The sequence below is a fragment of the Sphaerodactylus townsendi genome, linkage group LG11 (assembly GCF_021028975.2).
Source record: "Sphaerodactylus townsendi isolate TG3544 linkage group LG11, MPM_Stown_v2.3, whole genome shotgun sequence".
NCBI lineage: Eukaryota > Metazoa > Chordata > Lepidosauria > Squamata > Sphaerodactylidae > Sphaerodactylus > Sphaerodactylus townsendi.
Window position 1 is genome coordinate 38,624,403 of NC_059435.1, and position 16,216 is coordinate 38,640,618.

The window sequence follows — 16,216 nt, forward strand, 5'->3', positions numbered from 1 at the left end:
AATAGTGGTTTCTTCATAAGGGATTCACCGCCACCTATTTCAGGGCAAGTAGCACATTACTTCCCCTCCATACTTAACTAAGGTCCTTTCCCCACTTACCTTAAGCCCTGCGCTACTCTCCTAAAGTAGCGTGGGGTCCAGCTGCACTCCCCACTTCAGGGACGGCGAGAACACAGCCGCCCCGATGCTGCCTCTCTCACGCCCCCTCAGCGCGCATAATTCCTGGTGCCTTTTCAAATGGCACCTTTTGATGACCCCGCGCAGAGCGCAGGGTAGTGGGGAAGCCAGAGCACACGCAAGGAATTGCGCACGCTGGGAATTGCGTGCAGCAACCCTCTGACAAGGGTAAGTGGGGAAAGGGCCTAAATTAATCTATTATACATCCCCCATCAACTAAGTTAATCTATTATACATTTAACCCATAACTCCTCCAAGAAAACTTAGAAAAAGCCTGCATGGTTTGTCCCTGCTCCATGTTTTAACCTTACAACAAACCTGTGTTGTAGGTGAGAGAGAATGAATCATTCAATCATTCAAAGTCATTCAATGAACTTAATGGCTAAGTGAGGATTTGAACTAATGGTTGCAGAAGATGTCTTGCCATCTGAAGATGTTTTGCCACCCTTTGTCACTGGTCATTCAGAACCATCTCTTTCTATCACTGGATGCCTTCCAGGCAGGTTTGCCAAAACTGGCTTGGTAAGTTCCTGGAAATTTGGAGGTAGAGTGAGAAGGGCAGTAGTGGGAGGGAAGGGAATTCATCAGGGATGCAATGACATAGAATCTACTCTCTGAGGGAGTCATATTTTCCAGGGGACCTGCTTTCTGTAATCCGGAGATCACTTGTAATTCCAGTTACAGGATGGTAATCCAGTTTTCAGGTCAGAGGGTAGTATAGGGCTGAAGGCTATTCTTACCTCTCACTTTAGAAATACAGTACAGTTATGAATATTGTCTTGTACAATATCAGAAGAAGGGTGAGGGTATCTTGGCCATGCACCCAGTTGTTAGCTGTTAGTAGTTTAGCAAATACTCTGCAGTCTATTGGTGGTGGGGAAAGAAACACATTACTATTCTGAGTTTTCCTGGAATAGAGTTCTGGTCAATAATACGAAAAACCAATTAGCAAAAGATTAAGAATGTTTCTATTTCTGAATTCTCATGCCCAACTGTGGTTACAACCACTCAGCAGCCTTTCTCAACCAATGTCTTCTAGCAATACAAGAAGGCTAAAATTAGTGCATTATGTTAGCTGGAAAATCATTTCACAAGTGAAACACTTAAAACTAAAATAGAGAGCAAAGGATGGATGATTGCAAGATAATAAGAAATTAAATGTGCCCTCTCCTTTTCCTCAAATTTTATACCACATGGAAGAAATGTTATTTAACATTCAGGGTGTAATTACTGACCTATCAGCTAATGGAACAAAGGAAGAAAGCCTCAAAAATTAATTGAAGATGGCTTGACTTATACTAGATTACCAGAAATATAGATTTATACCAACTCTGCCTCTGGCATGTGACATGGCCTTCTCTCCCCTGTGTTGTCCCAATTCAGCAGGAGAAAAGGCACACAAAAATGCAATCATAAACATTTTTTTATTTAAAAAATCAGTCTGAGAGCTGTCAGACTTGTTCAATACACCAGTGTTTATGGAGAAGAATAAAGAAGCCTTGTTTCACTCTTCTACTTTCCTTTCTTCTCTGAACAGATGATTATGTGCATATTGCAGCTTCTCTAATTCTGTCATTGTAGCTTAGCAGGCAGCTCCGTCAGAGGCATACCGGCAGAAAATGGTGCCCCAGGGACAAGACCTGATTTTTCCGCCCCCCCCCTCCCGTCTGGAGAGGTTTTCCTCCTGCTGGGCAGGAGCAGCCTGGGGAGGGGGAAGGGCTGGGCCAGGCAGAGAGCGTTTCAGCCGCAGTTTCTGCTGCCTTCACACAGAGAGCCGCCGGGTGCTGGCCAGGTCCTTGCGCCCAGCGGCTCCCTTTGTGCCAGGGCTGTGTTCACTGGCTTCAGGCCCGTCACGGGCCCGCCTGCAGCCACAGTTACTACTGCCGGCAAGCGTGGCCCCAGCATGGAGGGAGCTGCCGGGCACAAGGGCCTGGACAGCGCCCAGCGGCTCTCTCCACAAAGGCAGCAGCAACCACAGCCACCAGTGGACCTGTGGCAGGCCTGAAGCCAGTGAGCATGGCCCCATGTGGGGGGCAATTCTGCGCCCTCCAAATGACTGGAAGGCCTGTGCCTGGGGACATGTGACCACGCATGTCCCCCAGGCAGTTACACATCTGAGCTCCCTCAAAAAAGAAGTAAAAACAATGAGTGTGCAGGATCACCAGGTGCTACAAACTTTATTGATCTACTTTTTCCCCCCAGTGAAATGACCATCAAATGAGCTGGAAGCAGAGGAAATCTCTGAGGGAAAACTTCACCAAATGGTGGAGACAGGAAGCACCTAAAAAGGGCAGGAAATGAAAGTAAGAGTTGGGGAGAGGAGGTGGGAGAAATGAAGCACCTACTGCCTGCTTTGTTTGCACAGGCAAGAAGATGTCTTCAACCCAGGTTGGGGTAAAAAGATCTCTAGTTTTTTGTAAAACCTGGGCTGAGCTGAAATAAAATGCCTTGGGGACACTTTTGGGGAAAAGCTGTGCGAACTTCTTCCCCAAAATTCTTTTTATAACATCCTCAAGACGTTTTATTGGTGCTTTGTGGAAAAGGCCACTGTTAAAGGACTGTCAAATCTGGGTTGAGAAATCCCTGAAGATGGTGCTAAGAAGGGCAAAGTACAGGGAAGGAGTGGGAATATGATGCTATAGAGTCCACCCTCTGAAACTGCTTCTTCCTGCAGGGGAACAAACTTTGGTAGTCTGGAGATCAGTTGTCTTTCGAAGAATTCCAGGGCCCACCTGGTGTTGGTAATCATAACTATTTAATGCAGTCTATGGCTCCTGGAAGAAGGGATGGCAGCATGGTATCTCTCAGGTCTCATCAGATCTTGGCTGCTAAGCAGGGTCAGCCGTTGAAAGAGACCCCACCAAGGAAGACTTTGCAGAGGAAGGCAGTGGCAAATCACCTCTGCTTAATAATTTGCCTTGAAAACCCCTTGCTGGAGTTGCTGTAAGTCAGTTGTGACTTGGTGGTACTTTAAATATATATGGATATATATATAAAGTGCCACCAAGTCACAACTGACTTATAGCAATACTTTATATATATATATATGAAGTGCAATCAAGTCACAGCTGAGTTACAGCAACCCCACCAAGGGGTTTTCAAGGCAAATGATTTAGCAGAGATGATTTGGCACACGCACACGCACACAGCTCTTGGATTGAGCTTTTCAACCAACAGAAGTACACCTGTAATTTCAATTTGATCCTATAGTTTTGGCGCAACACTCAACAAAGTTAAACCTTTCTAAGTCCATTGCAATTAAGAACAGTGTAACTTGGTTTTGGACTGCACTTGCATGCATTCTTGCATGCATTTTTGTTGTAGCAAATACAGAGGCCCTGTTAAGATAATTTTTTCTAAAATATGTCAGTGACTTTTTTAGAAACCAAAACTGTGCACACCAGAAATGTTCTTCTTACCTTAAAAAAATCTGATTATTGAAGTTATGTAACAGCAGCTAGATTGTGCTTGCCGGGCCATATTCCATGATCCACACCACCTTCTCAAAGTTCGAGCCCCTCTGTGCATGACTGGCCAGGAAAGATTTAAAATGGAACAGCAGACTACAGTATTGCAAAGCACATGAAAAGAGCGGCTGCCAACTCAGACTGAATAATGCTAATCACTATAATTATATTTCTTCAAACTACAGTGAGCTGTGCCTCTCTTTTATTGTGGGAATGTGAACTAATGAGCTGCAAAAAAAACCTCCTGAGGCAGAAAACAAATTTGGCATTGGGGTGGGTCAGTCATGATTTTAGCAATTGCTTGTTTAATTATTTCCCACTTTTCCTGTGCCTGTGACAGAATCAGAGATCATTTAATTACTGTCGTGTTCCCTTAAAATATTTTATTTAGGTTTTCCTTAGAAGAGGCTGATAACACAGATGCTTTATCTACGTTTCCTACCGGGTTATCCCTTTGCAAAAATCTAATGCTTTAAAAGAAACCCAGTCAGGTCCAAGACAGCTTTTGCTCTTCAAAATGCTGTGGAAATAAATTATTTTCCAAAGTGAGTTTACCTCAATCCAAAAGACAGAGCACTTTTTCTGTTCTTTACTATAGAATTTTTTTTTACTCATGATCAAAATAATATTCTGCAACGAGCTGAGAGGGGAAAAAAAGATCATTGTAATTATATTAATTACAGACTACTTTAAGAACTTCCTCATTTTTTAAAGAACATTTTCTATGGCCCATAAATATACATTTCAGAGTTTTTTAAAATAAAAAAGAACACTACTTGAAACATTTGCTGAAACATGTCAAGTCGTTGAGGTATTGTACTAGCACTGCGAAACTCAGGTTGGTGACTTTCGGCCAGTAATATTACCATTCAGCCTAATCTACCTCACAGGGCTGTTGTGAGCATAAAGTACATGACAGTGACATAAGCCACTTTGGGTCCTCATTGGAGAAAAAGACAATATATAAATGAAATAAATAAATATTTGCTTCAAAGCGATCTCCTAAATCAAAGCAGAGTATTTTAAACAGTTTTTAAGATGGTTGTCTTAGATCATGGTCTAGTTTACTGTGGGAGAGCGATGGTTGGATTGGTCATAGAGAGCCAACATAGGGGCTAGAGAGTCAAACAGTTTGTAATCCACACACTATATTGTGTGCTATATTGAAAGCTATATTGAAAGGCTCTGGATTCAAATTCTTACTTAGCCATGAAGCTTAATAGGTCGTTCATAAGAACTTAACCCATTTTAGAGGGCTGATGTGAGGGGGCGGAAAGGGAAACTTCCATATACCCTACTCTGAGTTTACTGGAAGAATGATAGACTGCTCCTATGGGGGCCAGACAAAGATTCTACCTAGATTGCCCATCATGCAGAACTACCCTAAATATTATATTAAAATCAAATTGTACTATGTGAGGCTAGGGTTCTTTTTACCCATCTGTGTTATCAAGTAGAGGGGGCCATCTTAAATTCACATAGAAGTTACATACAGAGTAATAAAAAAACTTTTCCGTATAACTTGTTAGGGGAGACATATGACATCTTCCTTTTGGGTAAATATATTAATTGTGTGGCTATATAGATAACTGGGGTCCCTGGAATATTGTCCTCCTAGTATCCCTCCTGTTCATTCCTGGGGTCCCTGGAATATTGTCCTCCTAGTATCCCTCCCCCTCTTGGGAACCCTGAGGCCAGGAAGCCAAGTAAAAAAAAAAATGAACTGACCTTTATTATAATTAAGGAATCAAATGACATGATTACACTGAAGAACTTTAGATTGATAGGGCATGCCACAAATATTATAGAACTAAAACGGGAAGAATCATAAGTCAAGTCAGGTAAAATAAATGGCCCAACAGTAAGGTGAATAAAACATTACGAGATATAGTAGGATCCTGATCATAAATGTTTATTGGCAACACTAGTGTAACATTGCCAAAGCATAAGCATAGTTGCCATTCAGAGTGCTCAGAGTAGTATTTTAGAGTGTTCAAATCACTTTTGATATGGGACCATGGTGTAATCCTTGCAAGATAAAACAGTGTTATTATTCCCATAGTGAAAAATGAAGGCAGAAGCTGAAGACCAAAATACACATTGGTTGTGACACGTGTTGGAACATGGGTGCCCAATCCAGCATTCAGTTGCTCATTCATGCAGGGACCAACTATTAAAAACCTCTGAATTGATCATTGTGGCTGCACATACTACCAGGGTGAAGAAAGAACTTCAGGCTCAGTGGTGTACTGCTTCAAAATGTCACCTCCCACACTCCTTCCCCCACCAGGCACCGTTTTGCAGTGATGCAGCCAGGGGCTGGGTGCAGAGAGAAAGGGACTGGTACAGCTGGGACTGTGTGAGGCAATGGGTGAAATGGCAGTCTGGGCTGGGCGAGGCAGGGCGGGCTTGGCAAGGTGGCGAGTGGCGGGCTGGGTGAGGTGTCAAGTGAACAGAATGCGTCCTCACGTGACCAAGGCAAGTGACACCTGATTTGTCAGACCCCCTGTTTCCCGCCCCAAGATACGCCACTGTTCAGGCTTCCATCTTAAGCTGTCTTTACCAGTGGAAATGATTGCACATGTGCTCATTTGCCCTTTCCTCAACCCCCCACCGCCATTTCCACTGGTGAAAACAGTGCTGCAGGAAGGCATGAAGCCCCTCCTTTCTCCTTGCAGCATTTGCAGCCAGCCAGACTGAAATAGAGGTTTTTAAATGTTAGTCCATATGTAAAATATGACTGTCAGGTTTTGCTGCTGAGTTAGCAGAGGAATGCTTCAAATTGGGAATCTCCTAATTCAAAGCCCAGGTTTCAGTCCTATGCACACTTACTTTATAGTAAGTCCCATGGCAGCAGCCTCCTGCATTTCCATATGTTATCAGATCATTTTGACAGTTTTTTAAAAAAATGGCCACTGGATGTTGTTATATCATTATGACCTTAAATAACATATGAATCAGATTATCTGTATTCAGTTTTTTCTTTTTAAAACTCTCTTGCTCTTTTCATTACATTGATCTAATGAAAGGACTTAATTATTTTAAGAATGAAACTGCGAAAACAAAGAAACTGAAATACAGATTCTTACAGGATTTTATTGATTTGAAAAGCAATAAAGCCTTAAGAACATAAGAACATAAGAACTAGCCTGCTGGATCAGACCAGAGTCCATCTAGTCCAGCACTCTGCTACTCGCAGTGGCCCACCAGGTGCCTTTGGGAGCTTTCATTCAGGATGTGAAAGCAATGGCCTTCTGCTGCTGCTGCTCCCGAGCACCTGGTCTGCTAAGGCATTTGCAATCTCAGATCAAGGAGGATCAAGATTGGTAGCCATAGATAGACTTCTCCTCCATAAATCTGTCCAAGCCCCTTTTAAAGCTATCCAGGTTAGTGACCATCACCACCTCCTGGGGCAGCATATTCCAAATACCAATTACACGTGGCGTGAAAAAATGTTTCCTTTTATTATTCCTAATTCTTCCCCCCAGCATTTTCAATGTATGCCCCCTGGTTTCTATGTGGTAGGGCACTACAGGGGCAGAGAAATGGCTGCTGTATGGGTGGGAACAAGAAAATCCAAATATTCCTGCCCACATAGTAGTCATCCAGGCTTTGCTGTGATCTAACCCAAAACTTCATGGAAAACCAGGTTTGGAAAAGATTTAAGAAAAGCTGGAAGAAATATGAAAAATGCATAAATGCATCATGATGCTGTGGAAAGTGTGGGGGGGGGGGCACACTTCCCACAAACACTGAACCTGGGACAGATAACCCTGTGGAAAAGATCTGTGTATGGTTGTAGTGTTTTAACTCTATAGTGTGTCTGCAGTGTTTAACACTGTTGCAATATATTTACTAATGTTTTTTAAAGGCAGCTTAAAGTCTACCAATGATGAAGGCAAGGAATGACCGGCAGGAGGGAAAATAGCACCAGATGTGTTGCTGGATGCGAACACATGAAGCTACCTTGTCTGACCACTGGTCCATCAAGGTAACTATAATCTATTCTGAAAGGAAGCAACTCCCAGAGGTGTTTCACACAGCCTACTATCTAATTCCAGGGATGGAACGTGGGAGCTTCTCTCAAGTAGATGCTGTCACTGAGCCACAGTTCTTCTATGGGCAGGGAAGTATGGAAAACTCCAGGAGGGGGATGACTAGAATATCATGGGCCTTTCCCCACTTTCCCCTCTACCACCATCGCTGTGCGCTACTCACTGCGCGCGTCATTTCTGGCGCGCGCCCTGGCTTCCCCACGACCCTGCGCTCTGTGCGGGGTCGTCAAAAGGTGCCATTTTCTCCAGCGCCAGGAATGATGCACGCTGAGGGGGCGCGACAGCGGCAGCGTCAGGGTGGCTGCGTTGTGGCCACCCCTGTAGTGGGGAGTGCCCCGGGCCCCTGTGCTACTTGGCCCGAGTAGCGCGCAGCAGAAGGTAAGTGGGGAAAGGCCCGATGTTGTACAAAAGCTCTCAGAAGAACTCCTGCCATTTGGGATTCAATGGTTCTGTGCTGGTGTGACCTTAGTCGTCATGTCCATAACACTGTTCTTGAGACATTGGAAAGTCTCCTGTGTACACTAAGACTGAAGGCAATCAGATTACAAAGGTGTACATTTATTATGAGGTAAACATGTCTCTATGTTGTAACAGATCCAACCAAATCATTATGACAGTATGAAATTGCTGCATTAACAGCAATGCCCTAAAGCAAAATCCAAAGGAATCTAGTGCAAAACTTCATAATGAAACTTCAAGATCTTTTGCATTACCAAGAAGGGATTTTTTTTTTCACTGCAAGTGCCAGAGTCATTGGAAATATCATTATTCTTCTGGTTTGATGCCATTAGAAACACTGAGCATTATGCAAAAAGGCATTGCAGCCGTGATATAGCCTTGAAGGCATCACGTGACTGTTGGCAACTTGAATGGGCTTCCTCAGTACCGTTGTCTGCTTAGATGTATTTGTTTACCCTCTCCTTTAAATGTGGTTTCTTTTCACTGCACTACTGTGACCCAATTCTTTTGTCAAAGCCTGTCAAAATTAGAGCAAGAATTTGTTACTGTTTACGGCAATTTCGAGACATGAGAGAAAAGGAAGGGGATGTATGGGATCATTTTTATCAGCCTTTTGTGTGGAAATGTTGTGGCATCCCCTATTTTTGCAGTGGATACTGTATTTTTTTAAAAGCTAAGTATGGCCCTTTCCCCACTCACCTTTGCCCGAGGTTTGCTGCGGGCAGTTCCCGGCGCACGCAATTCCTGGCGCGCGCCCTGGCTTCCCCACGACCCCGCGCTTTGTGCGGGGTCGTCAAAAGGCGCCATTTCAAAAGGCGCCAGGAATTCCGCGCGTCGAGGGGGCGGGAGAGAGGCAGCGTCGGGGCGGCTGCGTTCTTGCCGCCCCTGAAGTGGGGAAGGGAGCTGGACCCCGCGCTACTTGAGGAGAGTAGCGCGGGGCTTAAGGAAAGTGGGGAAAGGGCCTATGTTGCATTAGGCAAATTATCATTCTAGTCCGGTTTGACAACTGGAGGCACAGAGGCTAGTGGTGGTGGGTGTAACTGAAACTGGGTCATTTTGTTCATAAATTAGGCAGTCTAATCCAGAGGGGGGCATGGACCTACCTATGGTGCCGGTGCAGCCTTGCACCAGTGTGGGTGTTCACCCCTCAAACGCAAGGGGGAAATGTGCTGGCAGAGGGCCAGATACGCAGGCAGGTGCCCCTCAGCACTCCTGCTACAAAAGCCAGAAGCCCTGGCTGCAGTGGAGTTGCATTGGCTTCTGGAACTGATGCCAGTGGGGGGAGGGCAGGCCAGGGTGCTCCCTAGGGCAGAGTCCATGTTAGTCAGCTCCCACTCCGGTTTTGTGGCCAGTTGCACGGCAGCCCTGGCCCTGGAGCTTACCCACCCTTTTGAGTGGCAAAAGTTAATTGGCCCCAATGGAGGACTTTCCAAATGTGTGGAGGGTTTTTGCTGTTTCTCCCTCCCTGCGCCTCCAGAAGTGGTGATGATGTGATGCAGTGTGGCAGCCACACTGTCCCTGGCCACCTTCACTCTCTGCATTGGGTTGTAAAGCATGCTAGAACAATCCCTTTATTCATGTATTCTGGTATTTATACCCTGCCTTCCTCCAAAGTGGGAACCAAAAGGAGCCTATTACTGTGTTCTCCAGTCCTCTATTTTATCCTCTCAACAACAATTCTATATGGTAGGTTAGGCTGAGCATGTATGATCAGCCCAAGGTCACCCAGTGAGCTCCCATGACCCAGTAGAAACTCCCAGATCCCACCTAATCCAACACGCTAACCTCAACATCCGGTGCTAGAAGGCATGCGCCTAATATGTCACAGATGAAATTAGAGACCAGTTTGCATATCTCTAATTCCCCTGTTCTCACCCCCAAAGTTGGTTGCCTGCACACTCATGCTTGTATTGAAGAGATGAAGGCTACTTACTCTTCAATAGCTGGCTTCTGAATCAGCTGTGTTCATAAACTGACCACAATGGGTTCCTTGTTTGAAACTTAGGAATGCTTCATAGAATGTTTAATCTCATGGTGACTTTGATTCTATTTAACATCACAATGGCTGCTAAAAATTCAAACACTTGAATAAAATTCAAGATAAGAAGAAGAAGAAGAAGAAGAAGGAGGAGGAGGAGGAGGAGGAGGAGGAGAAGAAGAAGAAGAAGAAGAAGAAGAAGAGGAGGAGGAGGAGGAGGAGGAGGAGGAGTTTGGATTTATATCCCCCCTTTCTCTCCTGTAGGAGACTCAAAGGGGCTTACAATCTCCTTGCCCTTCCCCCCTCACAACAAACACCCTGTGAGGTGGGTGGGGCTGGGAGAGCTCCGAAGAACTGTGACTATCCTAAGGTCACCCAGCTGGCGTGTGTGGGAGTGCACAGGCTAACCTGAATTCCCCAGATAAGCCTCCACAACTCAAGCGGCAGAGCTGGGAATCAAACCCAGTTCCTCCAGATCAGAATGCACCTGCTCTTAGCCACTATGCCACTGCTGCTCCCAGCAACATTTGGATAGGCAGGCTGTCAAAGACCCATCCAGACCTTTGGGGTGGTAGTAATGCCAAGGGCATGCACAGAACCAGTACTCAAAACACAAAGTGAATTTTTTATATTTTTATTTAAAAGAAAAGTTGCAAAATAGTAGTTTTAAAAAACATGCACGGAAAACAAAGATGCACTTTCAGATACGCAATAAAACAATAAAGTACACTTACTTACTAAAAGAAGTACTGGCTAGAAACTTAATAGAAATCCTCAGTGCATAAGCAAAGTTCTTCAAGCAAAGTAGAGGCAAAGTAAACAATAGGCAAAGAAAAAAGATGGCCTTTAACTTTGAGGAGATTAATTTATGGGATAAGCTGGCCAAATAATTTCCAGGAAACCATTCAGGTATCAAGTTAGTGAAAACTTTCTGGAAGGTAGTTTTAGCTGACTGGTTGGATCCAGCTGAAAATAATTGGAGATGATTTCATGGCCATAACAAGGAATCTGACCTTGGTGGTGGTACGGCCTATCTTTATCTGCAAACACCTGCTTCTAAACTATGTGAAAAATAAGAGAGACAAAAACCTAGATTTTTTGGTAAGCTTTTCCAGCAATCAAAATGGAAACATAGCAATATACGAGCAAAATTGTTCTTTTCTTCACACAGGAGAAAGGCAAAAGAGAAATAAGTCTATTCTGATGTAAATGTGTGCACACATGCAACATTTTTAGAAAAGTACACACACATGCATACACACAACTGACACAAATTCCATTCAAAACAGGCAGTGAACCAACAGAAAATAAAGACTATTGGGAAACTTTCAGGGCTCAGAGTAGAAGCACCCAGTGCATATATCCTACAGTCAGGAGGGCTGAACATATGAAGTGGCCTTATATTTAATCTGTCAATCCAGCCCAATGTTCTTTACTCTGAACTAGGTCTACCAGCCTCCAGGTAGGACTAGGCCGGGGATCTCCCTGAATTACAGCTCATCTCCAGATCCGTTCCCCTGAAGAAAATGGTTGCTTTGGAGCAGGGGTAGGGAACGTGCGGCTCTCCAGATGTTCAGGAACTACAATTCCCATCAGCCCCTGCCAGCATGGCCAATTGGCCATGCTGATAGGGGCTGATGGGAATTGTAGTTCCTGAACATCTGGAGAGCCGCACGTTCCCTACCCCTGCTTTGGAGGGTGGATTCTATGGTACTGTGTTCCATGAGGTCCCTGTTCTCCCCAGGCTTTACCCCCAAATCTCTAGGAGTTTTCCCCAACCTGGATCTGGTAACCCTATCTCCGCATCCTGTGCCAGTGGCTGGGAAATAGGGGTGCCTGGCAACCCTGCTCTGACCAGTTGGTCTCAGAAAGGGTTCCCCCCCCCCCCCATAATGTTGCTCTCTGAGCTTCTTTTAAGGGTAGATGCTAGGAAACAAAATTGGGATCTTTTACATGCAAAGCAGATTTTCTGCCACTCAGCTTGGGGGAGTCTTACCATGTATCTACCTGTAAAATACCTTCATGAAAAAATGTAGTATACGCATTCTAACTTTGACCTGATTTAGGGTTGCTAACTATGGCCCCTTCCGCACACGCAAAATAATGCGTTTTCAAACCACTTTCACAACTGTTTGCAAGTGGTTTTTGCCATTCCGCACAGCTTCAAAGAGCACTGAAAGCAGTTTGAAAGTGCATTATTCTGCATGTGCGGAATGAGCCTATGGGTTGGGAAATTTCTGGAGATGGTGGGGGGGGGCGCAGTACTTGGGGAAGACAGAGTCTGGGGAAGGGAGTTCAGCAGGGATGTGATGCCAGAGTCCATTCACCAAAGCTTCAATTACTCGAGGCAATGGTTCCCGACCTGGAGCATGCATAGTCCCAGCAGTACTAGCTCAAGCATTTGGCAGTACGTGAAAAAATATGTAATGGGGTTGCTAATATGGGGGTACATTTTTAGGGAAATTGGTTGCCATGGAGTACACGAGGGAAACTGATCTCTATAGCCTAGAAATCAGTTCTAATTCTGGGAGGGGGGACCTGGAGACTGGCAACTCTCATATCAATTGCTGTATCTTTGGGTAGGAATCCACTGTGGACTGTCACAAATAACATATTAAAAGATATGGTAAACCAGAATGCAACAGTTGGCGAAGATGTTCTGTGGACAAAATCTATAAAAATAGTGAATACAGCAGTTGCAGTGTGGAACCAGTCCCAAAAATATGGAAAAATACACACGAACATGCAAATATACAGGAATTCCTTCATCTGCAAGAAGTTGCAGGATCAGGGGGGCTGCTGAAAGTAGGATGAAAAGTATTCTGATTTGTTCCATAGACAAACTTTTTTAAAAAATCCTGAATACAGCAAAAACGGACCTTTTCAAGATGAACTAGGAAGCAAGCTAATAATTTTGCAAGGAACACATAGTTCTGCCCTTCTTGCAGGGAAATAAACTGACCATTTTATACAAGTGTTTGGATTTATATGAATAGACCATTGGTTTTCCTCTAAAGTTTTGCATTGTTCAAGTAGAACATAGTTTCACAGTGTAGGAACAAACAAATGAAATATTTCTTTTAGGATCAACAAGTCTTTAAAATTCTTCGTGACTGTGATGTGCTTAGATCTTCAAAGGGAAAACAGAATAGGTATAAAATGTTGTTCAGATAGGGTTGCCAATTCTGGCTTTGGAAATTCGTGAAGATTTGAGCGGGAATTTGGGGAGGAAAGGGAGCTCAGTGGGAAAGTCATTCCACTCCCAGACTTCTGTTTCTTCTAGACCAGGGGTGTCCAACTCTGCCCCTCCAGATGTTCATGAACTACAGTTCCCATAAGCACCTGCCAGCATGGTTTATTGGCAATCCCTGGTATACCCTAGGTCTGCTCTCTGAAGTTGTCACTTCCTCCAGAAGAACTGTAATCTGGAGCTCAATTGTGATTCTGGGAGAATTTATGTTCAAAACTGACTGTCATATATCCTGGTGGAAGTGTCTCTGAAACAACAGTTTGAGGCTCCGTGTAGTCAGTCAAAGCATGCCTGACTGTATTTTAGCCTTTAAATAGTCGGTTCTGCAAGTCTGTTCAATGTTTCCAAGACCACTGGGAAAATCTGGAGTAAGTTGTGCATATAGAAAAGGCCTGATTATGCTTTAAGGATTAGGGTGACCCTGCTTATGCTGATCCTTGTTTCCCATGTATTCTTTTGCAACTCCTTCAATATATAAACAGTATATAAATATATAAACACCCAAATTCTCATATAGACATCAGGAGATATTAATGATCTTCTCTCCTTTTCTCTCTCCCTGATCTGACAAGCTTGTGCTGAGTTTTTTTTGTAGGGAGGTTGTATTAAAGTGTAGTCTTGCTACAGGGAAGAATTTACCTGGGCGTAGGGGAGACATTTCAGGTTTCTTTTCCCAGGAGCCCACAAAAACCTGGAGCAAGCCCAGCTTCTTGTGTAATAAGAAGCAAAATAAGGCCACCCATAGGATACTGAGCAAGCACTTAGAGCTTCTCACTTTGGCTTGTGGCCAGGGAGTTTTCCTTGTGGCCTGGACAACATCACTCCTGGGACTATCTAAACAATTGAGCTTTTCTGCATACATTTAATGTGGTATAATCATTTAGAACGCTGGAGAGCTGGGAAAACGATAGATGAAGCCATAGGAAAACAAATTCACTTATGGGCAGGAACAGCCTTCTGATGAGGAAAGCATAAACATTCTGGGATTTTTCAGTTTAGAAAAAAGATGACTAAGGGAAGGAACATGATAGAAGCTTATAAACTTTTGCATAGGGTGGAGGAAGTGGGTAGAGATAATTTTTTCTCTCTCTCCCATAGAATTTGGAGGCATCCTATGATGTTGGTGGGCTATACATTCAGGGGGGCAGACAAAAACAAATGCTTTTTTCAACAATAAATCATTAAATTGTGAAATTTACTGCCTGTAGATGAAGTGATATCTGTGAGCATGGAAGGCTTTAAAATGATATCACACAGATCATTAGTGTCGCCATGTTGATTAAAGGCAACCTCCATATACAGAGGCCGTTTCCGCACGGGCGGAATATGGCGGCCTGGGGACGGCAAAAACGCCATCCCCAGGCCGCCATTCACACAGGGCGAGCTGCTTTGCAGTCACCACCGCCTCGCCGCTTCCAGAGTGGCTGGGAAGCGCAGTTTTCTCGAAACGCCGGTTGGAAGCCGCTGCCGTGCGAATGGCAGCGGCATCCCGGCTTCACTTCACTTATTTGCTCTCTGGCCTCCATAGCCCGGGGCCTGGGGACACCCCTTCCGCGACGTGAAGCAGGCTCGCAGGGCAGGGGAGGCGTGTCCCCAGGCCCTGGCAACGCACCGGAGGGCCGGAGAGCAGGTAAGTCCACCGGTTGCCGCTACCGCCGTCGTCAGCCTTTGGGACCGGCCCATGCGACGGGTCCCAGCACCATCGGGTCGGCGTCGGAAACGCCGACCCAAGCCCTTCTGCCTTCGTGCGGAAAGGGCCAGAGGCAGTAAGCTTCAGCACCAGTGCTAGGAGGCAGGCAGCTTCATTCAAACTGGAGGAGGCATGCTTCGGCGTCAATGTGGTGCTGCCCTGCTGCTCCCAACAGTGTGGGGATGCTCACGAAGTGGAAAAGTCTCCCAGACGCTGAGAAGCTTCTATGGGCTGCAATGGACCTATGCCACCCAAAAGAGTGGCTTAAGTCTGAACTGTGACCTGCCAGCATAATGCTGGCAAAGGCCAGGAGGAAGCTGATTAAGGTCAGCTCTTTCCCTGGCCATGCCCCCCCCCCCACTACACCAGCAGCAGCAAGGGCCCTGGAACACTGGCGTGTGTGTGTGTGTGTGTGTGTGTGTGTGTGTGTGTGTGTGTGGGGCAGCAGCTGCCTGCCACCAGAATTATCTCTTTGTTGGTGCAAGTGCCCCAGGGAGAGCATATCCAGTGATGCAGCGGCACATCACTCCCAAGAACAGATTTTAACTGCCCCCCCTTTGGGTGGGCTCAAAATCAGAGTCCTTGGCCTCTGTGCTCTGTTTGTTGGCAATTGGTTAACTGTTGTATGAAACAGGATGCTGAATTAGATGGAGCACTGGTCCGATTTGGCACAGTTCATTTTATGTCCTCATCTGATACCTCCTGGATGTTCCTCTTTCATTCCTTTGCTGAATTTTTCTCTACTTAACAGTGTGTAGCTTTAGAGTCTTTCCCTTTCCTTTCAATGTATTGGCTTGGATATGCTTCCTTGTTACAACCGTGACAGATATTGTTCATGTGGTTCTGTTTTTCATCAGATTCCTTAATGTTTCACACACCCTACGGTATGAACATGTGTCTCCCCTGGACTGGCTTTTAAATATTCATTGGGCATATATAATATTTGGTGCCAGGAGACATACTGCCCTATCTTACATACAGAAGAATTGTATTGTATCCAGTAGAAGTTTCTGCATCCTCAAGGGAGATGAAACTTTACTAATATATTTTACAAACTAGAAAAACGTGGACATATAAATGTCAGAAGAACCTAAGAGCTTTTAACTTCAAAGAGGCTTCCTGCTGCGCGAGCACAAAATG